Source organism: Phyllostomus discolor, chromosome 7, assembly GCF_004126475.2.
Source record: "Phyllostomus discolor isolate MPI-MPIP mPhyDis1 chromosome 7, mPhyDis1.pri.v3, whole genome shotgun sequence".
NCBI lineage: Eukaryota > Metazoa > Chordata > Mammalia > Chiroptera > Phyllostomidae > Phyllostomus > Phyllostomus discolor.
Genome location: NC_040909.2, coordinates 114,210,922 through 114,235,225, shown reverse-complemented (window position 1 = coordinate 114,235,225; position 24,304 = coordinate 114,210,922). Strand labels below are relative to the sequence as shown.

The 24,304-nt window shown below is 41.7% G+C and overlaps 1 protein-coding gene across 1 annotated transcript in view; it reads right to left on the bottom strand.

The window, feature by feature from the left end:
- The window catches only part of ATP6V1C1 (ATPase H+ transporting V1 subunit C1), a 43,045-nt gene extending 27,173 nt beyond the window's left edge, over nt 1-15,872 (bottom strand). The window contains exon 1 of the mRNA XM_028533866.2: nt 15,669-15,872. The gene's annotated coding sequence lies outside the window, so the exon portion shown is untranslated. The remainder of the gene's footprint in view (nt 1-15,668) is intronic.
- Between the last annotated feature and the right edge of the window lie 8,432 nt (nt 15,873-24,304).

Genomic DNA, 24,304 nt, shown 5'->3' with positions numbered 1-24,304 from the left:
CTCAACCTATTTTTAGAATTATTATAATAATACCTATCAATTTAATTCATTCATTTTAAACGCTATATGGTATTCTATGAGCAAACCAAGATTTATTATCTATTTTCCTCTGGATGAATAGCAATAAATTACTTTTTTGCTTTATAAACAAGTCTGCAGTGAACAACTTTGTACTTCCTGAGTTTTTGTGAGTTTCTCCAGGACAGACAGGAGTAAAAAAGTTCAGCGGAAGAGTATGATAATGTGGTAGAGTTATCTCAAAGATGTAGGCAACAAGTCTTTCCATGCTCCTATGTAATGTGACTGTCACTCCTGCCATCAAAAGTGGAGCCTATTTCTCCTACCCTTGAATCTAGGATAGCCTGTAACTTGCTCTGACCAACAAAACACCACGCTACTATAAGTTCAGGGCCCCCAGGATTCAAGAGACCTTGAAACTTCAACTTATGTTCATTGGACGGCTGCTCTCAGACCACCACAGAAGGAAGCCAGTCTAGCCTAATGTAAGACAAGAGGCCACATGGCACAGAAACAGTAACACTGTAGCTGACAACCAGCATAAACAGGCAAAGGTGAGTGAGGCCATCCTGAAGCTTCCAGACCAGCCAATATCCCAACCGAATGCAGTCCCATCAATGAGCACATGTGAAACAAGCAGAAGAACCACCGAGACAACCCACAGAACCAGGAAAAATTAGAAATCACTGTGTAAGCCACTAAATTCCAGGGTGGTCTGTTATATATGAGGAGATTAGCCTGGAAAAAGACCAACCATTGTTAATATAATGAGAACAATTTGCACAATATTGATGTAACCTGGCAGCCAAGAAGAGTGAACTGGAATGCACTTGTGTGAATGATAACTTCACTGTACTGGTTACTGGGGGCAGTAGGTGCCACTGAGTGAGCATGTGCACTGTGAGGCTGTCACATTCAAAATGACTGAGTAGAGCAACAAAATTGTGTTCAGCTTGAACATTCTACCACAGAAACTAGTCGAATGATTCAGAAGGCCGCAGCCGTAGGAAACTAGTAATTGGCAGCTTCATCATGACAATGTGCCTGCTCATGCATTATGTCTCTTGCAGTTTTTTTTGGTGAAACATCAGATCACCCAGGTGACTCAGCCCCTCTACCACCCAGATTTGGTGCCCTGTGACTTCTGGCTTTCCCCAAAACTAAAATCACCTTTGAAAGGGAAGAGATTTCAGAATGTTGATGAGATTCGGGAAAACTGGATGGAGGAGCTGATGGCAACTGGGAGAACTGTGAGAGGTTCCAAGGTGCCTACTTTGAAGGGGACTGAGGTGTCATTGTCCTATGTACAACACTTCTTGTATCTTGTATCATCTTCTTCAAATGTCTCTATTTTTCATATTGTGTGGCTGGATACTTTCTGGACATACCTTGTGGATGAGATAACTGAAAAGACCACATCAACGCTATTGGGTGCTGCCAACCTGTTCTCAAAAGCAGTTACCAGCATTAAATTCCCACACAATGGTATACATTGTTCATAACTATATGCTTACAGGAAGTTCAAAAACATACATAGGAGAAAGGTGCTTCTTTAGTTTTCTTTAATAAATTGCCTGGTGCAATAAATTACCAAATTTGGCAAACTGTTCATCCTAATCCTGTTAAATCTGTGTAGTGGGTATGTGAATGTCTGTTAATCTGAAAAATTTGAACTTTTTTGTATACTGGAACTATTTCAAAATTAAATATTTTAAAACTCTTATAAGAATGTAATTTATGATAAATTAAATAGTACAATGCTTAGCAAACTTACAAAAAATACAACTTCGGTGAAATTTCAAATGGACTAGCCAAATAGTCTACATACCAAGTTAATCCTCTAAGCACAATTTTTCTGTTTTAACCCTAGTGGATATGCTTTCTAATCTTATAACCAAGAGTATTATTCTGAATACCAACTGTTTTGATGTTTCATAATTTTTTTTAAGAAGTATTTTCAGGTCATTATATTTCACAATTCTAATTGTATAGTGTTGCAAAAGTCAGAGCTTGGGCTACACCTGTACTAATACCAGCATTTGTCTACACTGCTTTTTAAATTAAATTCCTAATGAAATGGTATGGGTCTACACCTGCTTTATCATTGTGTTGCTGTTCTCCACTGCACCACTGCAGCTGGGTCACCTCCCCAAGCTGCTCCAACACTTGCTACCTTTTCCCTTTCCACCTTTCCACTTTCCTTTGGCCACTTGGCCTTGGCCGTCTCCTTGTCTCTGGTCTCTGGATCTAATATTCTTGTACTTAACAAATCTGGCTTTTTTTTTTAGCCGAAATACCAATCATAGAACAACCTTGAACTTTGAAGTTCTCAGTTGAATCCAATATACTGTATCTTTAAACATCTTTTAATAAACCAGATCTTCTAAGTGATCGTAGTTTTGGAAACTTGAGGCTTTATTTTTAATTATTTATACAAGTGGTCCTGTAACATCATGCAGAGTGGAGGGTCTCCCAAAATAACAAAGCATATTCCCCACAGTCCATGGTTGGGGGATGGAAGAAGGAAGATACTTTTCACAACAATGGCAAGTTGATAGCTGTGCTACAACCCTGAGCAAAAGGCATATGTGACTTTCAGAACGTATAATGACTCATGAGGTGGTGGGGGGGTGGGAGGTTGCAGAGGACAGCTTATACAGCAGGGAGACAGAAGCTCCTGTGTCATGGGGTACCTTTGCCCTGACTAAAGATGGCAGCCAAAAGAAGGTTAAAGATATGGGGGAACTGGCAAAAGTAGCATATTGTAGGAGGGGCCAGATATGAGGGCACATAGGAAGCTCTGGGTCAGCATTTAAAATCAGGGTGGGCTGAAAGAGAGGGAGCTGGTCTGCCACAGAGGCTGAGAGAGTAGGTACCAACCATGAGGAGGGGAGGCATGAGGAAAGAGCAATGATGTAGGGGGATTTGGCTATGAGCACTGGGAAAGGAAGCAAGTGGCTGTGCAATCTGTAGTCAGGATTCTGCCATGCAGCCTGGGGTAGTAAGGAAGGCAGCCATGCAGGCTGAGGAAAGGGTGTAAGGAGAGAGCTAATGGAGCCATGCAAGGATCCAGAAAAACTTACAAGGCTATGTGGGAACCCGTCTAACCAAGCATGAATTAGTGGGAGATGCCTGGAATGCTGAACTGTGGCCAGGAATGCTGAGACTGTAGACTTCTAATTCTCTGAAGGATATACAGAGAAGCCACTTTCTTGGGACTTGTGCCTTCCTGGACTCCACCATGATCCAGTACATGGCACATGTTTTCCTGGACTACTACATGGAGACTGAGTACAACATACCCCAGATCCTGAAGGAGACAGCTGCTGTGAGAGGATGACAACTCTGAAACCCACACGCGCAGATTCCAGGGGGGACAGAGAACTGTGGGCGCAGCCAGCTTAAGGACAGATAAGATATGGGGAACTTCTGGGCATGTTTTTGGCTTATAGCCTGATGGGGAGCAAGGGAAGTGCTGGGTCTCAAGGGAGAACAGGGGTCCGAGCAGGAATGCTCTCAGGCCCGAGGATGGAATCCTGTAAATGAAAACCTGTTTCCCTGAACACTAATTGTAGGGTCATGCACCAAGGTGCCACATGAATAAGCCCCAGTTTGCTCGGTTACAGTTCTGTTGAAGTATAATTGATGACACTTTTTATACCTCCTCTCTCCCAAAACATGGCAGGTGATGAAATCAATTATTAAGTCCTTCCTGATACTGTTAAACTATCTAAACTGAAGCTGTAATAATATGCATTATCATAGTAGATGTCACTATCATACCAGAGTTCTAGAAAAATCTCTTCTATCCAACAGGTTTCTAAAGATTTCAAGAATTTAGAAAAAGGATCCTATTTCCTCGTTATAAATACCTGCCCTATCCTACATCACTGAGCTTTTTTATCAGGATCAAGTAAAATGATATCATAATTCTAAACAAAACTGAAGTCCAGAAATATTTAGGAAAATTATGTTTTCTAAGTCCATCCTTTAAATGGAGCTCTCTCTGGAGCCTGTTTGGAGATCAGGTGGAAAAGATATCTTCCGTATTTCATACTGTTACATATACACTTCTCATTCATTATCTAATTCTCACGCCAGCCCTATAATCTATCTAGATAGTAATACTCAGAGAGGTTAGTCATTTACCAAGGTCACACAACTAGCAGACAGGGTTCAAATCTCATTGAATTTGACTATAAAGGTCATGTTATTTCTATTGTGTCACGCCAGGAGAAATGTTCTGCACCCAAGCCTACCTGGGCTCTCCTATTGGAAGAGAGATCCACACACAGCCTTAAACCCTTTTTCACCCCATGTCTGATTCCAGGCTCATAGTACCCTGCAGGCCGAGTGAGTTCTGCTAGCAGATAGAGGGATCTAGACTTCCTCTCCATTTTGCTTTCATTTCTAAAACAGTATCATCCAGCCTCCAAAACTATTCTGTCTCTTAGAACAAACAATGATTCCTCTGAACAGAAAAGCATTTTTTTAAAAATTAGATCTTCAAGAGACCTGGCACAAACAGCACAAACTTTGGAGTCTCTCATAACTAAAACCCTGACTCCACCCTACGCCTTACTAGTTTCCTTATCTGTAAAGTGGAATATTACAAATATCCTCACAGAACTATTAGAATAAATAAAATGATGTACCTAGATCTTCTCTTTTCCATTAGACCTCCCTCCCTTCCTGACTGTATTAGCTGTTGTCCCAACCTATCCTGCCTCCAAAGGCTGTTCCCAGTATCCCAGACGGGAGATACTTTGTTTACTATCTTACAAATGCCACTATTATGCATTTATCACACTATCCTCCCTCTTTTTAAATAACATACTTGCCTCTTCACCATATTGGGAAATCCTGAGGGGCCAGAATCATATTGTCTCTGAAGTCCTAAAAGCCAGCATACACAATTAATAAAGACTTGTTTTATGAATCAATAAAATGTAATTATAAGTGACTCAATTAATCAAAACAGCTAATTAGAGGAAAAAAAAGGACCAAAAAATTTATGTAATCATTTTTATTTAGAGGCTTTCAGAAAACAAATTCTAATTTTAGTTTGTAAATTAAAAATTGGTTAAGCTGCAGATTACTAAGACTTTGTTATTTAAGAGTGAACTCAGTCAAAATATAAGAGAGGGCTTCAGAAAAAAACTTATCTGTACTTTACAAAGCCATGGTCTCAGTTCTTTGATCCCCTAGTCAAAGCAAACTATGAAAAGAGCCCACAGGAAATACAAGCTTACTTAAACTTAAACATCTAAGGATAAATGTAAGAACTGCCCATGAGGGCAGCATCAGTAAGTCTTTTGCAAAACCGTTTTCTCTGTCTTTAAAACAATGTCCACTGTTACCTGTCATATATGCAAGTCACATAAAAAAAAATTCTCCTTGAAATGTAGGAACAATTTAAGCTCAGTTCCAAACAAAACTTATCTTTGCAGATGAACATACAGTGTACACGCTTTCATGGTCAGAAAATGAAACCCATGCTGCTTCCCCTTCTTCTCTCTGTTGCATGGAAACAGAGGGTCAAAGCTGGTGTCCACTGGTCATCATCTCGCCAAGAAACTAGGCACCTTCCTCCACCTCCTCTAATGGCTTCACATGACTTCTGTTTTTATTCTTCATTATTTCCTTTTGTTTCATCTCGTATTTTGGAAGCCAGGCAAAAATACAGGCAAATCATTATGTTAAACAAAAGAGAATATTATTAAAAAGATATACCAATTAAATGTTGGAGTTCCTCAAGATTCAGATCTAGGTCCAAGACCTCTGTTATATGGGCATCTGAATGTGCGTGTATATATTATAGTATAATCTTATCTATACTCAAGGCAATTTCCAGTCTAGATACTGAACACTCTCCCAAATTTGTACCTCCAGCCCAAGCCCCTCCACTGCTTCTAGAGCCGTACCCAACAAGTCTCCACAAATAACTACAGGATACCTCCAACTGGGTGTCTCAAAAGCACCTAAAACCCAACATTTCTCGTCAAACTCATTATTTCTTCTCCCAAACCTGGCCGTACTCCAGTGTTTCCTGAGTTGGCACAGGTGTCAATTAGAATTGTCAAGCGTCATCAAGACAGCAGGCAATACTTACTTGGCACTTCCTGTCTACTAGCACCAGTCAAATGTAATACTTTACATGTATTAAGTCACCGAATACTTTTAAAACAACCCTATCAGATGGGTAGTAGTTACAAATGAAGAAACCAAGGCACAGAAAGTGCCTCATATATTATGATATATCACATAATATATATTGATGTCATATAACATATGAGAGCATATATTCCATGCTAAAAATAAATGTATTATATGCTCTCATAGCACCTTCCTGAGGGACGTTTTCTATTAACATCCCTCTTCCAAATAAGCTGCCCATTAGGGTAGGTGGAAACACTGATAGTTTTTTGCCCACAATTGTATCCTCAGTACCTGTCACAGAGGCTGGCATGTAGAACTTCAAAGAGTATTTGTTGAATAGTCTTGAACAAATAAATAACTGAGAGGATAAAATGAGATAATATAAAGTATCTTCCTTATAATTGGTTAGCCCCCTTCACTTCCCCTGTATTTTTCAAAAATCAGCTGTACTGAAATATAATTTATATACAATAAAATACACCCATTAGAAGGGCAGTTTCGTGAGTTATTGACAAATGTATACATCTGTGTAACCACCACCAAAACCAAGTCTAAGAACATTTCTGTCATCCCAAAGCCTCCCTCACACCCAGTCCCAGTCAGTCCCTACCCGCTGGCAGACTGGGCAGATGCTACTCTGCTTTCTGTCACACTGTGGAATTACTTCTGCCTGATCTAGAGTTCCATTGCCAATTCATGGAAGTATACATTATGTCTTCTTTTACATCTGGCTTCTTCTGCTCTGCATGTCTTTGACATTTGTCCATGTTCAGTGTTATCAGCAGCAGTCCATTCTGTTTATTGCTTAGCATTTCATCACATGAATGTACTATTTGCTTATCTGTCCATCCATTTATGGAAATTTGGATTGTTACTGGTTTGGGACCATTAACAAGGGTGCTATAAAAAATATTTTTTTCATTTCTTTCAGATAAACATCTGGAAGTAGAATTTCTGAGTTGACTGATTAGCATATATTTATAAGAAACTGCCAAACTGTTTTCCAAAGTAGTTATAACATTTGCTATCCCCATTAGCAAGGTATGCAAGTTCCAGTTGTTCCACATGCTCTCCAATACTCAGTTCTGGGAAGTCTTTTTCTTGTATAATACTGGGTGGGGCAAAAGTAGGTTTACATTTGTCAGTATAAAAATCAGTTTATTCTTGCATTATTATTTATTAATTATTGTATTATTTTCCATATGAACAACTGTAAACCTACTTTTGCCCAATTCTGTATATACTTTCTGTGGCTTTAGAAAAATGTGCCTCCTAAGAACTAACCTCAAAAGATATAGACTCTGACCTTCAGGCATCCCAGCTCTGGGAGATTTGCTGATCTTCCAGAATGACACACACTAGACCATCAATTGACCAGTTTTGAGGTCCCTGAGGTCCTTACCATAATGGACTCTGTGGTGTGCAGGTAAAGAACTTTTCAACACCCCCCCCCCCCGCCCCGATTTCTTTGTTCTGCTTCCACTCTCCCTCCTTATAAAAGCCTCTGCCTGCACTGAAATGTTAAGATGAGCTGAGACAAGAGTGTCCCATCTTCTCAGATTGCTGGCATCTGAATAAACCTTTTTCACCAGAAAAAAAAAGAAAGTGCCAAACTCGAGGATTTATCTTGCTTGGACTTCACTGATCTTCTTTGACCTTTATTTAGTTTTCATCAAATTTGGAAAAACTTCATCCATTATTTTCTTCAAGTCTTTTTCTGCTTCCCTTTCCCTTCTGAGATGGAAATTACACATTAAACCACCTGATATTGTCTCATTTTTTTTAGTTGTGTTATTCTCTGCACTTCAGTTTGGATGGTCTCTTGCTGTGTATTTTAGTTTGCTGACTTTTTCTTTAGAATAATCTGATATTCATCTCATAAAGTAAACTTTTCACCTTAAATATATTTTCACCTTTATATGTTCCATTTTTTAAACCTTCCATTTCTTTTCCCATTATGTTCATGTATTCTGTTACATCACTGAGCACATGTGTAATTCACAACATTACAATGTCGATCACTGGATTTTGTTGCCTTCCTTTTTTAAGAATATTGTACTTTGTTCTGACAGGTAGTCAGGTCACTTGAGGAGCAGCATGATCCATTCGAGGCTTATTTTTAAACTTTGTTCAGACGGTCCAAGGCTGCATTTTGGGGCTCATTTAGCTCTAAGGTCGGACCTTCTGGGGGTTCTACTGAATGCTCCAGGTATTCAAGCATGCAGATGCCTCTCAGCCCCATGAGCCCTGGAAATTATTTAGTTTAAAGCTCTCTAATGTTTTTTTTGCTAGCCTTTCTCCAGAGACCCCATACAGATTCCTGTCTTGCTCCCTTCCTCTCTGCCAAGATGACCTGCAAATTCCAGCCAGATAAACCTTCCCCAACTCCAGTGTCTTCAACTCAGCAAGACAACATGCTTGGCTTGGTTTCCCTTCCTAAACCGTGGTCCACAGAGAGTAGACCCTCAGGCAGACGGCCAGGGGGATTACAGCGTTCACTTCATTTGTTTCTTATCTCTCAGTTCCTATACTACCTGTCACCCAACATCTGGAAGCAGTTTTTTTCATGCATTTTGTTCAGTTTTCTATTTTTTATGGTGGGAAAGCAAATATGTTATCAGTTATTCCATCACCCAGACATTAAAGTCTTACCCAGTTTTGTTGTATGAACTACTCGTCTTTGGTTTTGCTAGCAAACTGCTGTTTGTTTCTATGTTGGGATTCAGCCGCAATATCCCAGTCCCTTTCAGCCCCATATTTTATACATTTAATAGAAAACAGGAGTAACAACAACAGAACATGAAAAATGTAACAAGTCTAGGCTGAAAGAACGTAGTAATACTGTATGAAGAACAAGGCACAACAATGAACATGTACTGTTTTGGTAATAAGAAAATAATGTTCACATTCATTAAAAATAAGAAGACAGATGCAGCTTGAATAAATGTCCTACATGTCCTACATGCACATGTGTCATTGATTTGAAGATATATGGCAAGCTATCGTGATAAAATATAAATCTATTTTAAAGCATTAATAAAGATATAATTTGCCATCATTAATGTGTCCTTAATCTAAAATTTTATCACATGAGAGCCTAAAAAAGTGCTGTGATTAAAAGGAGGTTGTGGGACAATTTCTGACAGGCAGTTTGTCACTATTTATCAAGAGCCATAGCCCTGGCTAGTGTGGCTCAGTGGATTGAGTGCCAGCCTATGAACCAACAGAAGCGGGGGATCGCTGGTTTGATTCCCAGTCAGGGCACATGCCTGGACTGTAGACCAGGTCACCAGTTGGGAGTGTGCAAGAGGCAACTGATTGATGTATCTCTGGCACACTGATGTTTCTCTCTCTTCCCCTATCTCTAAAAATAAATATGAAATCTTTTTTAAAAAATTAAAAGAGTCATAAATATGTGCCCACATTTTGACCTAGTTTTTTCCAACTTTAAGAAAGGAAACAAGGATATATATCGGTATTAACAGTAAATTACTTTTTAAAAAACTGTTAAGGATTATTTCCTGGGAGTGGATTATGTTTGTTTACATTCTTTCTGTATATTTGTCTCTTAATTTTGTAAACAATAAATTACTACATGTAAGCGCGTGCGCACACACACCCAAAATACCTAAAGATAAAAAGGGTAGGGTGGTATCCTCACTCTTGAAAAGACTGAAAAGTTTAGAAACCACTCGTTAAATAGCATGGCAGAAAGAAGTCTGGTGGTAACACAACACAGAAGGGCAAGGCTGTTAGCAGCAGCTATGTCTGAAGCATGAGATCGAGGCGGGTACCAGCCTTTTCATCTCACAGGGAATTACAGCCAGAGAAAACCCAGTGCCGACTTCAGGGAGCACACTGGCATGAGCAGAGCACTGCACTGAGAACGGAAGACTTCGAATCTAATCTCAGTTCTGCCTATCACTGGCTGCATAAATTTCATTTGGAAGATGAAACTGGATTATGATATCCAGGATCTTCGTCTGCTCCTAAACACCACAAATCTATACTGGGTGAGACCCAAGACTCTTTTTTTTCTCTTTTCTTGTTAAGTACCTCAGGTAATTCAGAGAGTTAAGTCAGGTTTCAGAACACTGTACTAAAATAGGCATTTCTGTGATTATAGTAATTATATAATGTTACAAGAAATGGGAAATATTTTTTACTAAGATGGCTAAATGCCGTATCATCATCAAGAATCACACACTATTGTGAGCCCTGTAATACAGAAATGATTTTCGTTCTATGGAGTTTGGAAACCTTAAATACATCAACTGACTTATTGCATGCTGTCTATGTAAGATTACAAACCTAAAAAAAAGTGAAAAGCAATATGATATATAAAATCAAGTAAAGGGCAAAACAAAATCTGGGTAAACCCTTTCATTGTCAAGAAATGCACAATTTTATTTAATTTATGGAGGACAGAATACAGAGTATTTTCAATGTCAAAAAATTTCTTGTAATTTCTGGTAAAGCTGGATAAACTGGTGGGCATGGCCAGGAGGGCACTGTATACTTATTACTGAAAGTTATCATCAGAGCCTTCTGAGTTCCCAGAGACTTCCTCTCCACCACAGGCAACTCAGCAGCCGCCCAAGGAGCAACCAATTCCTTCCATGCCACGGGATTCCCTGAATCTACACTCATGGCTCCCAAAATATCACTTCCCTTTTCTCTCAGACTAGTATTTTAGAGTAGTGACTGGACCACAATACCATGTTTCATTAGATTCTATGCAAGGATGTCCAACCTGCAGCCCATGGGCTGCATGTAGCCCAGGCTGCAGCCCAACTGTGAATGCAGCCCAACACAAAATCGTTTAAGTTTACTTAAAACACTAAGATTTGTTTGTGATTATGTGTCACAATGTATTTAATATGTGGTCCAAGACAACTCGTCTTCCAGTATGGTGCAGAGATGCCAAAAGGTTGAACACCCCTGCATTAGAAGGTGCTGATACCTCTAACACAATGTATTCTAACCTGACATTCATCAAGTAAAAGACTAAAAACACGTTAGTTTTCCCTCAGTTCATCACTGTAGTAAGCTTGAGATTCTGTTTACTGGTAAGGATAATCACCTATTGAATATGTACCATGTAATAAGCACTTTAATTATGCTAAGCAATTTTGTGCTTAATTCCTTCAAAGATGTTATCACCACTCCCACTTGCAGATGAGAGAAAAATTAATGAAATTACTTGCCCAGGGTCACACAGCTGGCAACAACATACATTTTACACGCTAGTTTATTCAATTACTCTTAACTTCCACACTCCCAACATCCAGGAGAGTATCTGTCACTAACAAGCCCTCAGATATCTATCTGTCCAACAAATAAATGGTGACCACTCATGGGGTTTTGCAACCAAATGGCACCCCTCTCCTCCAGGAGTCTGGAAATGGAGCATTTTAGTTTGTCCCAATGTGAGGGTCACTATCAGCATTTAGTGAATGGGGGATGAACAAGGGACTGTCTGAATACCAAGAGCACCCATTGAGAAACTCTAATTCACAGGTTCATTCATAAAGAAATCCTTTTATGGTAAAGTTAATCCACCTGCTCATCAGTTTAATTTACAAGTAACTTCGTATTTATTAATAGCTTGCTTAAATGTCCTAAAAGACACATCAATCTCTTTTTACATAACACCATTTTTGCATTTACCTGGCACTTATTTTCAAATACACACGCATATCATTTTAAATGTAGAGCCAATGCTCCATCGTTTATTCTTGGATGGAACCAAAGCACCTCTCCTCCACTGCCCACCTGACTCCTCTCAGCAGATTTGCATAATGATACAGCATTTGAAGTAGCTTTGCAACTGGAAAATCATTCTGTTTCATTATCAAGAATACAGTTTGAGCCCTGACTGGTGTGGCTCAGTGGTTGAGTGCCCCGCTGTGAATCAAGGGGCCGCCGATTTGGTGCCTAGTCAGGGCACAATGCCTGGGTTGTGGGCCAGGTTCCCAGTGTGGGGTGTACGAGAGGCAACCACGCACTGATGTTTCTCTCCCTCTTTTTCTCCATTCCTTCCCCTCTCTAAAAAATAAGTAAATAAAATCTTTAAAAACAAAAAAGAATACAGTTTGAAATTTCTACTTCCAAGGGTCACTCATATTAGCAGGAAATTTTAGATTGCTCTGGCTCACTGCCTAAGCTATCTTTCCAAAGGTATTATACTAATGGTTTCTCCTATGTCTTAAAAACATCAGTGAAATGGGAATTTAATATGAATTAGTTTACAATGAAAACTGTATAAAAATCCACACCCAAAGAGTGAAAAAGATTTACTCTTGCAGACAGATCAGAATACACACAACAACAATTTAATTAGGAGGTAGCTAGTTACACAACTGCAGTTACCCCTAAGCGGATTCAAGGTCCAAAGGAAGACTGCTCAGGGACTGGTGGGCTACAAGGAGATCCTTCCGCAAAGGTTTGTTCCAGCATTCCAGTTTTGTTCTCTTGCTAACGGAATTATTTCATAAGCTGGGGGTGGGGAGGGTTGTGGGGCAGGGAATCAGAGAATCAGTCTTTTGAAGCCCAAAGTTCCTTTTTAGGTTCTAAAAACTAATGTAAACGAGGCTCTTAAAGACTAACATGCCAGCCAACAAAAATGAGCATTTCCTGCAGAGTTTTAAAAGCAGAATTACTCTAACCACCTAACTTTCAGCATTTACTTTAGTCGGACCCCAAGTACTGTTTGTTTGTTTGTTTTATATTTTATCTAGTCTAGTCCCTGCGAAACATACCAAAAGATAAAAAGATCCAGGAACTCTGAGACACAACCCTGAGGCTCAGTCTTCAGCACATTCTGAGACTTGGTTATTGCGGAAAGAACCAACTGACGACCTGAGCACTTTGTGCTCACCTCTGCTGTTCATTATCACCTCCAACTGAACAAACAGCATCACCCAGGCTCACAGAAACAGGTTTTTAAAGCACTGACCACTAGCTGCCAAATCCCCTGAAGCTGTCCTACTAGGAAAAGTTCACCCCAAAGTTCTGAATCAAAGACTACAGAGCATTTCAAGAAACTGACCATTCTCTCTAGATGCCACTGTGTTAAGCACTACATAGGTAATCAGCAGGAACAATACACCAGCTACCCTGGAAGTTATGCCAGACTTAGACAAATCACTTTATTTCCTAGTTGCAAAGTCCTAGATAGAGTCCTATTTATACAGTGAATAGCATTTTCATCTACTTCCCTCAAAAACCTGTGCTAATAAACATGAAAGGTAACTAAGTCCTCCCTGTGACTATTCTTCAGCGAAAGATATTCTGGAGTAGATGACATTACCAAAGGATAAACTTGGAAGGCAAAAACGGATTTTTGTAAGGAAGTCCTCATCAACCCCAAATGGCCCAGGCTCCCCTGCATACTTCAGGACTGCTTAGGAGTAGCTGTAACAACCCCTGCTGAAAGTGCAAATAGAATCATTCTCTCCCTTTCCCAAATCCTTAGCCTCTAAAAATATAGTTAAACATTCTCTTTAATTACCTTTGGGAAGAGATAAAGTATTTTGCCTTCCAATGTTTCTGGAAAGTTTCAACTACTTTGCCACCTCTTGGTAAAGTTACAATGTCTTCTTAAAGTGATCTCTCTTCATTTAGTACTCTTGCATCCTCTGCATTCACAACAAAATTTTCTCTTCAAATCCACATCTGACTCACTTCACTGTCTATAATCTTCTCTGGTTTCCCTCTGTTTTTAAGAATAAAAGCCCTGCTGGGCCTAACCCCAGGATTCCCCCACCTACCCACCAGTCGTACGTGGCTCCCTCCAGATTCAGTCATGCTAGTCCCCCTACAACACCTCAACAGCTTTATTCCTCCTCACAGCTCAGGACTTTATTTTTATTTCTTTTAAAGATTTTATTTTCAAAGAAAGTGGTAGGAAGGGAGAAAGGCTAGGAGAGAAACATCGACATGTGAGCGAAACCTGGGGACCTGGCCTGCAACCCAGGTATGTGCCCTGACTGGGAATCGAACTGGCGACCCTTAAGCGCAGGCCAGTGCTTAATGCATGGAGCCACACCAGCCAGGGCTTCAGGACTTCAACACATGCTGTTCCCTCAGCCTGAACTGACTTCACTTACATCTTCACTTGCTTCTCAGATGTCAGTTCGAAACTCATAGCCTCCAAAAAGCCTTTTTTGAACCTTCTATAAAGGTCATGTCCTTTATAAATTCTTTCACATCACTCTGTTATTCCTTCAAAGCAAGTATCAGACTTATACAATTATTTATTAAAAATCCATCTCCTCCGCTTGCCTGTAAGTTCTATGAGAGATCCTGTGTGTTTTCTAAACCCTAGCATCAGCACAGTACCTGGTACATGGCGCAACACGTATTAGTTGAGTAAGTAAATAAATCGTTCAAAAGTCTTCATTACCTGCCCCCAACTTTATTTCCCACTTCTCCGTAATTCAAATCCACCACAAAACTAGACTTCTGACTCCCCTAGAAATACTTTTCCCCTCATCTTCAGGTCTTCAAATCCTGCGGCTTTCCTTGCCTAGAAGTTCTCCCCATTTCTCTCCACCTGTTTAAATCCCACTGGCTTGCTAAGACCTAACCCATTACCTTTCCTCCGGGATATTTCGTGATAGTGCCAGTCCATACATCTGCGCCTGCTCCACAATTCCAAAGCACTTAACATTCTTTTCGATAATTACATGTAACCTCATAGTACTTCAATGTGTCATGTGTGTGACTTATCTCCCCAACACTGGTGCAAACCCTCAGACTGAACTGTTCACACCCCGCTCCTCCACTCCCAGAGCACTGCTGAGTACTGAGCGCTCACTGAAATGTTGTCCCCGACATACCACATTTTATCTCTAAAAAGAATATTAGTTTCCCCTAACTCCTGTTGGTCAGTGATTCAATTTGCCGCATGTGACTCTCCCCTCAAGTTTCTTTTCAGGGGTTTCTTGCCTGCCCTTCCCCCATTTTAACGAATGGTTTGAATTCTCTGGATTCTAGTTTTCCCCCTGCCTACGAGGACTCTGCGTCCTCTGTGAGGGACCCCTACACGGAGGGGCTCCCAGTCCCTTTAAACTGCCACCCTCCTACACCTTGTAAAAAGCACCTGCGCTCCCTGTGATCTCACACATCAGCCCAGGTCCTCGTTTGGGCCACTCTGCCACCTTCATCCCCATCAATCAAGGGGGCGTGGATACTGTGACCACCCCCAACCTCATCCAAGGAAAAATGTCCCAGATTCGCAGTGTTTCTCCTTTCTGCCTCTGCCACTGAGTAGCCCCTTCGCTTTCCCCCTCCTTCCTCTTCCTAAGAGACATAACCTGGGCCCAAGGTTACGAAGAACTTGTGCCGAGAAACCAGTCACAGCCACCCAGCAAGTTCCAACGCCACAGCCTCGGGCCCCGCGCCGCCCCCATCCTTCCCAGCCAGCGACCGCAGCGCAAGCTTCGGCCTGGCCAGGACGCCCATTGGGGAAGTCATCGCTCACTAACCCAGGAAGGTGTCTGACGAGGAACTGGCAGCAGATAACAGGTACGGAGGCGGGCCGCCTGGCAGACGTTAACGGCTCAGCGCTCCATCCCTCCCAGACCTAAGCTCCGGCCTCAAGGCTTCCTCGTCCTCAGCGTCCAAGGAGCAAGTCACGTGCCAGCAGGAGCAGTCAGCTGACCGCAGCGCGCGCCGCTCCGCCTACGCGCGCGCTACTGCGCAGCCTCAACCTCTCCCGCGACCTCCGAAGGGGGGCGGGGCTGGAAGGATTCGGGGAAGCTGGGAGACCCGGGAGTCGGGGCTGGCGGCGCCGAGTTCCGTAGTGGGTGGAGTTTCCCGCTCCGCCAGGGTCCGGGCGGAGTCTGGTTCGCCCCCCATAAACATCATCGCTACCATCCCTAACCTTGTCTCACTTCTGTAGGTTTCTGCGGGTTAGTACTTCTCTACGTAGGATCCTTCCCTCGGGGTTTTCTTCAGACAGCCCCGTTTTCTGAGTAATATCCTTACTGGTTCACTTCAGCTGATTCACGTTTTCCTTCCAGCCCACTTGGAGTTGATTCCGTGAATGTTCACGGAGCATTGATTGTGCCCTAGGCATTGAGCTAATTTTTTTTAGGGTTATGTATCGGAGCAAATCACTCTTTGAGCATGTTATCTAGTTACGTTATCTAGTTCAGGAGTAGTGTAGTGTGTGATAAACATAAATATTTGAAAGCACATCAGAAAGAAACCAAGGAGGGTTTCAGGTCAAAGGCGTGGACAAGAGGAAGCACATCCTCTGCGCGGCAGCGGAGAGAGTGGTGGGCAGGGGAGGTAGCAACCGCTCTTCTACACCTTGTATATATCATTGGCATAGAAAGATAGATGGTATTATTCGAATTTAGAATATAGTTTCAGAAGTGGTGGAGAACTTGTGATATTCTAATTCAGTTCTTTAAGTTCGGAGATGAGAAAAGTGAAGAACTATAGGTCTCCGCTGTTGTCACACCAGGGAATGACTAGACATCTGATTTTAAATCCCGGCTCCGGTGCTGACTAGTTGTGTGATCTTAGGCCTCTAAACTTCAAATTCTTCAGCTGTGAAATGGTGGTAATAATACATATCTTATACCTAGAGGTATTGTGAGGATCAAATGAAGTCTGTATTTAGCACAGTGCCTGGCACATAGGAAACACCCAGTAAATGGTTCCCATTATTACCATGTAATATAGAACCCAGGTTTTCTGACCTATCCTATGCCTTTTCTTCTGTTGTGTTCCTGCAGAAATTCACCACAGAATTTCTTGGAGCCTCAGTGTCAGGTTGGACAGAAAGTAACAACCAACCCAACTATTCCCAACCTGATACCATTTGTGGATGAAGTTCAGGCAATTCCAACAACCGGTCTGTAACACAGCTTTGGAAACCTGAGGGCATTCTAAAGAGTTTATCTAGTATCACAAAATGGGCCTAAAGACAATATTTTGTTAGATCTGTACTGTCCGTTAAAACTTTCTTCAATGATGGAAATGTTCCCCTGTGCTGTCCATGTGGTACCCACCAGCCTTATGTGGCTATTGAGCACTTGAAGCGTGGCTAGTGTAACTGAACTATTGGATTCTAAAGTTTATTTCACTTTAATTAGTGGCAAATGGTTTGGACAATGTGATTTTAGGGTTTACATTTGGAACCTTTTGCTTTCTTTATGCTTGTGTATGGGCCTGAAGCAGAATTCTCATCTCAGCTTCTTAATTTTTCAAGTCAAGTGCATCCACTGTTCACTTCTGATGTGACATTTTCCAATGTTTTAAACACCATGTTCCACCTGAGAGGCAGTATAATGCAGTCCTCAATAAATATCAGCTCTAGTTATTACTAGGTCTCCCATATCTCATGTAAAAACCTAGCAAATATGTTGAGTATAAGCAGGGCATGATTGCTTCCTAGTGACTTTTGATAGTAAGGCAATGTTTTATAAAGAGAAAGGAAGCTTGCTTCACTATACGAGTATGTGAGAGCAAGCTATGTATCTAAGTATGTATAAAAGGCATGCCGCGCCTTTTTCTCTGTTTCCAACTATCTAAATACTTTCCATCTGGAAACACCTTTTAAGCCTAAAACACTGAAAAAATGCATAGATAAGGTTTATTTTTTCAAAGAAAAAAGACAAATGTTTTTATTAAACACAGGAAAGTATTTAAAATAGCACAATAGGAACCAAAATCATTTTTCACCTCCCCACAATATCAAAAAAATCTTGAAACTTGGTATTCCCCTTAGGAAAGGAAATGTCCTTGTGTAGGGAAATACCTAGATGAACTAATAGAGTGGAAGATACACTGGGAGCTTGGGTAAATGGAGACAAAGAAACGAAAGCCATAACTAAACTTGTTTCCTACAGAGATCGGAAAGGAGCAGGAGTGGTGGGGGAGTGGAGTGAAGGCAGGACTGGAAGCATAGGCCAGTGAAGGAAAAGAGAAGGGAAAGAAGAAAGCAATGCGAAAAAAGGCTTTGTAGAAATAGGAGTGTTTAGAACTCCACCAGATATTTCCTTCAATTGCTACGATGTCAATCCTTAGCCATCCACCTCAAACTTTAATAAAGTCTAAGATCATATGCTTTATATGAGCTTCTTTGGTAGAAATATATGCTATCCAGGTTATGTAATATAAAGAGCTCGGACAAAGTGAATAGAACAATCAATAAGATCTCAACACACAAATGAGCAAGAAGTATGAACAGTTGAGAAAAGAAGAAGTACCACTGCCTAAACCTTATGGGAAAACATTCACTCTTACTAGTGCTCAAACATATAAGACAATGGCAATATAATCATCTATGAAAAATAAATATAAATAAGATCTTCTATGAACAAATATAGAAATATTGACATAATAGAAAGTGCAGGGGAAGGTGTGCTAAGATAGAGTCTTACATTGTTGAGAAACCTCACAATACATTGACACAACCTTTACAGTCAGCAATTTGAGCGTATGAATGAGAAGCCTTAAAAAGTCTCATTCTATTTGATCTACATTAGGGTAAAAATAATGGAAAAGATAGGAAAATATGTGTGCAAAATATGTTCATTACACCCTAATATATGTTTTTATCATCAACACCATTCATTAGCCTTAGTTGAAGAACTAAGCCCCTGATGGAAATGAAGTGTTGAAATGGATTGAGGTTTATATCTTGAATGTTTAGAGTTTAATGATCAGGGTTAATAAATGGAAGACCTTGGTTCTCAACCAGAGGACAATTAGTGATGTCTGGAGATATTTCTGCTTGTCACAGCCTGTGAAAAAGGGGTGCTATCAGTATCTAGTGAGGAGAAACCAGGGATGCTGCTGAGCACCCTACAATGCACAGGACAGCCCCACAACAAAGAATGACCCAATTCAAAATGTCAATGGTGCTGCGGCTCAGAACCCCAGTATTAGACAATATTCTCAGATTCCCAAATTCTTGATCAACAGCAAGAGTATATAATTCTCTCAGTTTTGTGTCTGTAAAACTGAAACTATATCTACCTGTATTGTTGTAAGAGTTCAGTGGAATCGTGTGATAAATTGTGGTCACATTGCCACCTTGAAGTGTTAGCTAGGCTCACTCACTAGCTCAGAGATGTGTGGCTCTATGCCAGTCTTATGGTGAATTCCTGACTTGTCACAATCACAGATTTCTGCGTGTCACACCCCTTGCTTGAGATGTTGTGACAGGTGTTTTCAGGCAACCTATGTCTGGCCAGTGAAGCATGACAGAACTGCTTCTGTTGGGAGGCTTCTGTGAAGTTTCTTCACTCCTAGGGGAGAGCTGCAGGAAGAAGTGGTCTCTCCTTTCTTCCCAATAGTTGTAGTTCAGTTGTGATACCTGGAACTGCAGCAGCCATCCTGCCACTTCCCTGAGGAGTAAGCTCCCAGTGGGGGAGAACAGAGAGGAGGAATGAAAACAACTTGGGCCCTTCATGACTAATCAACGAACTGCAACGTCTACCCTACCTCAGGACTTCCAACGTATGGTTAACACCAGTGTGAGCCAGTTTCTGAACTTGCAGCCAAAGTATCCTAACTGATGATTCAGGGTAGCTCAAGATGATGTTGACAAGAACTTGCCATATTAATTGATAGACTTGCTGTATTCAAAGATGGTGCCACTGACCATGACTGAGATTTATTTGTGAGGCTGTGAATAAAAATATCAACGCAGGACCTACAATCTTTACTCCACAGAGCCTTCCTCTTTCTCCCTAAGCCCCTATAACCTTGGCCTGCGTGCCATTCAGAAGCATGAAGGTCATGAGAAGGTGAGTGGCCCCCACAAACATCTAGTGGCCACCACTGTTGTCTTCCTTTTCGACCACCCACCCCCACCCCCGGCTTCCATCAGTCTCCTCTCTCGGCTCCTCTGACACCTGCTTACATTGTCGCTTCTCTTTCTACTCATCAAACCCGTCCTTCCTCTCCTTCAATGGTTCCCTTTCTCCTTTACATATGAAAGATGTGTTTTCCCAAAGAATGGCTTCTCCATTCTCTGTTCCTTCTGCTAGAAGTTAAACCGTCCCTCATCCCACATTTGAACTGCTTAGTGGATAGTTTCACCCAGATGTTCCACTCTAATCAAAATCAGTGTGTTCAAAGTCAGACCTACCAATTTATATCTGAAAGGCATCTTCTTTTTTAGGAACTGATACTATAATTTTTTCAAGATTAAGACCTCAAACTGCTCTTTGATTTTTCCATATTTCTCTTAATTTTCACCTGTCTCCAGCTCCTAACAAGTACTTTTCCATAATTTCTCTCACACGCACCCATTCCTTTCTGTTCTTGCAGGTGCTATCCTGGTTCAGACTCTGACTTTATCTCTTTAAACCTGGAATACTGTGATGTCTCTAAAATGAATTCCTTTCCATGTTTCTCCCTTCACCACCAAATCCAGAACAATTGGAAACCTCCAGTGAGCTCCTACTGCATTTAAATTCACATCCACACTCCTTGGCCTAGAAAGGCTCCAAAATTAGGCCCATAGTATCTTTTCCAGCATGGCTCCAAATATGCCTTTATACAAACTCTGCAATTCAAAAGAGCTGGTTACTCCTCATTACCCACATACTCCTTATGGTTCCCTTCCTTCAGCCTTGGCTTCATATTAGACGGCTGTTTGCCTCCTCCCTGTTTCCACCTATCAAATCTGAACCTCTTTGTCAAAGTCCAAGAGTCTGCAATTGTCCTGACCACTGCATATGGAAGTTTATCATAGAAGTAATAATAAAGATTGAAAACAAGAGCTACCATTCAGTGAGCCCTTACTCCGTGCCAGCCAGTGTACAATCCCATTCTTGCCAAACATGGGTGATAAAAACCCACCTAATGGAGTGACTGTGAGTGGTCAATGAGCTAATGCACGTGTGGGGCTGAGCCCAGACCCTGGGACATGTGGGAAGTGACCAATAAAAAATGGCTGAATTGTCGCTAAGTATGTTGCCAGTGGAAGTGGGGTTCTTGTGGCATTGCAAGGGAAAGCATTTTCAGGGACCCAGAAAATAGGATGAGGTCTGGTGGTAAGATTTATTCAGGAAGCAAAATCAAAAGCATGGCCCTCCAGTGTCCCCTCTCTGTCCATCCTGCCATGGCACATCAGGGCCAGAAACAGAGTCAATGTCCAGAGATCCCCTGCCATATCAAAGCTTGGTCCTTTGAAGCCCCCATAGTCTGCTGTGGGTCCCGGTAGCAGCTAGGCCTGCATGGTCACATGCTTCTGAGTCAGAGAAAATGCATGAAAGAATGGCCCAAGTAAGAGTGGGGGTGGGGGGGGGAGAGGGAGAGGGAGAGGGGGAGGGGGAGGGGGAGGGGGAGGGGGAGGGGGAGAGGGAGAGGGAGAGGGAGAGGGCGCTTCTTTATTCCCTTGGGTTTTAACCAGGGGTTTTTTTTCAAAACAACCAATCAACTTCCCAAGTTTTGAAGGCTTTTGATGGGTCCACCTCCCAACCAATCTCTTCTTTCCCCAGGCTAGACTGACAGGCCTTTATGGTCAAGCACCTCCTCCTACAGCCCCCCCCCCCCCCCCCCCCCCCCACCGCCAACAATCTGATACCAACAGAGGAGGAGAGAGGGGTGGAGTTTTAACCCCTCTGGCTGAGCAGTGCTATGATCCTCTGGGGTGTGAAGCTGTGACTTCCTTGTGAGACAAATAGACTCATTGTCCCCAGTTTATTAAGCTCAATGTCTAATTCCCTTTACCCTCTTTCTTATTAATAATTAATTAATTAGTTAACTCTCCACGGTAACAATTATGCCATTGAAAAGCCACAATGAGGTTTTGCTACCAGTCAAAATGACATGCCTTGGCCACTTAAGAAAGAACGAGCACCAAAGGGAATAGCTGGAAGGCCACACAGGGGTTGGGAAAGGGGAGACCGGGTTTCAGTCCCTCCCAGTAATTCCAGCATGACTTCTGAGCCCTAGGCAAATAAAATGTTGATGGCAGAAATGTCCAAACCTTTAGAGAATTTTTTAGTTTATTTGAGCCAAACTAATGACAATTGCCAGGAAACAAAATCTCAATGGAGTGAGAAAATGCTCTGGAGAATGGCAACTTTACTGCTTAATGTATACATTAGAATCAAAGGAAGAGATAAAAGGGATGTTATATGAAATTTCACATTGGTGGTAAATTAGGGAGGCAGGAGAAAGCAAAAGGGGGAAATCTCCGAGACTGGATAAAAAGTAAAATGGAGAGACGGCTCTGGCTGATGTGGTTCAGTGGATTGAGTGCCAGCCTGCGAACCAAAAGGTCACCAGTTCCATGCCCAGTCAGGGCACATGCCTGGGTTGTGGGGCAGGTCCCCAGCTGGGGGTGTGTGAGAGGCAACAGATCAATGTATCTCCCATACACTGATGTTTCTCTCTCCCTCTCTTTCTCCCTCCCTTCCCCTCTATCTAAAACTGAATAAATAAAATCTTTTTAAAAAATGGAGAGACAAATACTTCTTTTGCATTGATGGGTACAGGATCATTAACAGTGAACATTTACAGCACAGAGAAATTGTATGTGGGCAACAAGATAACAACAAGGGGTTCTGTGGTCTCTGCTCTGGTGGGAGATTGTGCCTTGAGGGGTCTGGGGGAAAAAAGGATTGCTATGACATCCCAAAGGTATATTATGTAGAAGCAAAAAGACAATAGAGAGGCTCAGTTAAGGCGAAGATTGACCCTCATCAAGGAAGCTACCGGCCCAGGACAGGACTGCCCCCATGGCCTTCCTTTGGTTAGGAATTTTTATGTTCAAACCATCCTACGTGGTTACTTACCTTCAGTCTGAGTGTGTAAGGCCACCATACAGGCCTCCCCTAAGCTTGTGGGGTTTACTGTGTGGCCCCTTTTTTGTCCACAACATCTTTGTTCCAAATTATATATATTGTCTGGTGATATGCTTGTTCTTGACATTTCTATTACATGTGTGTCCTACGTATCAATCCCTTCACTTCCTTGTTCCAGGCACCAAAATGCAGAACTCAGGCAGCATTGGGGGGGAAAAAAAAAAGGTTCTTTCCGATGTGATCAGAGGTACAAAATCATGTGGGAGGCTAAAGAGAAAGCTCTTTCTTGGAGGGCAGAGGCTCTCACACATTTTCATTACATTTAAAATAAGCAACAAGGTTTCCCCATCCTGCGGAATCTGTTCTTGCAGTTTCTCAAGCTAAAATTCAACCTAAGAGACAGTTACTACTTAGGAATGTTAAATACATACGTGGCTTCCATGCTAAATCTGTGACAATCCTTCCTCACATTTCAATGCTGGGAAATTAGCAATTTAAATCTCTCTTTGAAACATACTGTGGATTTACTCCTCACAAAGTAAAAAAGAAAGAAAGAAAGAAAGAAAGAAAGCCCACTTCATTCAGTTATACTAATGTTAGGACATTGTGATTTACATAATAAGTATATTTTAATAAGTATTCATTCTTTATAAAAGTAAGATGGGAAGTGTAGTTTAGAACACAGACCTACTATAAAAGATTCATCTAGTTCAAGGAAATCCCAGACCTAAGGCTTTAAAAAATAGGGCACCATACATTGTGAGTGTCGCAGGATTTAAAATTTCTAGAGGGTAGAAGATCCAATTGCCCCAGTAGGAGGCTGGATTGTAACCTGCAGGGTCACAGTCTCTGTTCCTTGGGAATTCAGGCACAAATTAGCATGTCAAGGATAGCCCAGTTGTTCCCTGGAAAATGACAGCATTTCCTTCCATCCAAACATTCTTATATAGGCGAGACCCCCTACTCGAGTTTTATCCCCAAATCAGCTGGGGTGCCTGTTAAAAATACAAATGCCCACACACAACCCGGGGCCTACGAATCTGTATTTTTAACAAACACCCTCGTGGTGGCTGACTCATCCTCAATCTCCAATCGCTTTGCAGAAAGAAGGTTGGTGTGTGTTTGCTGTGTTAACAGACCCTCTCTGCCTTCCTTTTCTGAGGCAGGACCTGCCCGGATGCTAAAGAGCCTCCAGGTGTGGTGACCACACCCACCCAGCTCTGTTCCCCCACGGCTTTCCCTTCTGTCTCCTCCTCCAGACTTCGTCTTTTCTGTTGTCCCCTTTCTTCACAGGAGCATGACGCCCATCTGATGAGTGTTTAAGGAAAACAGTAACTTTTATT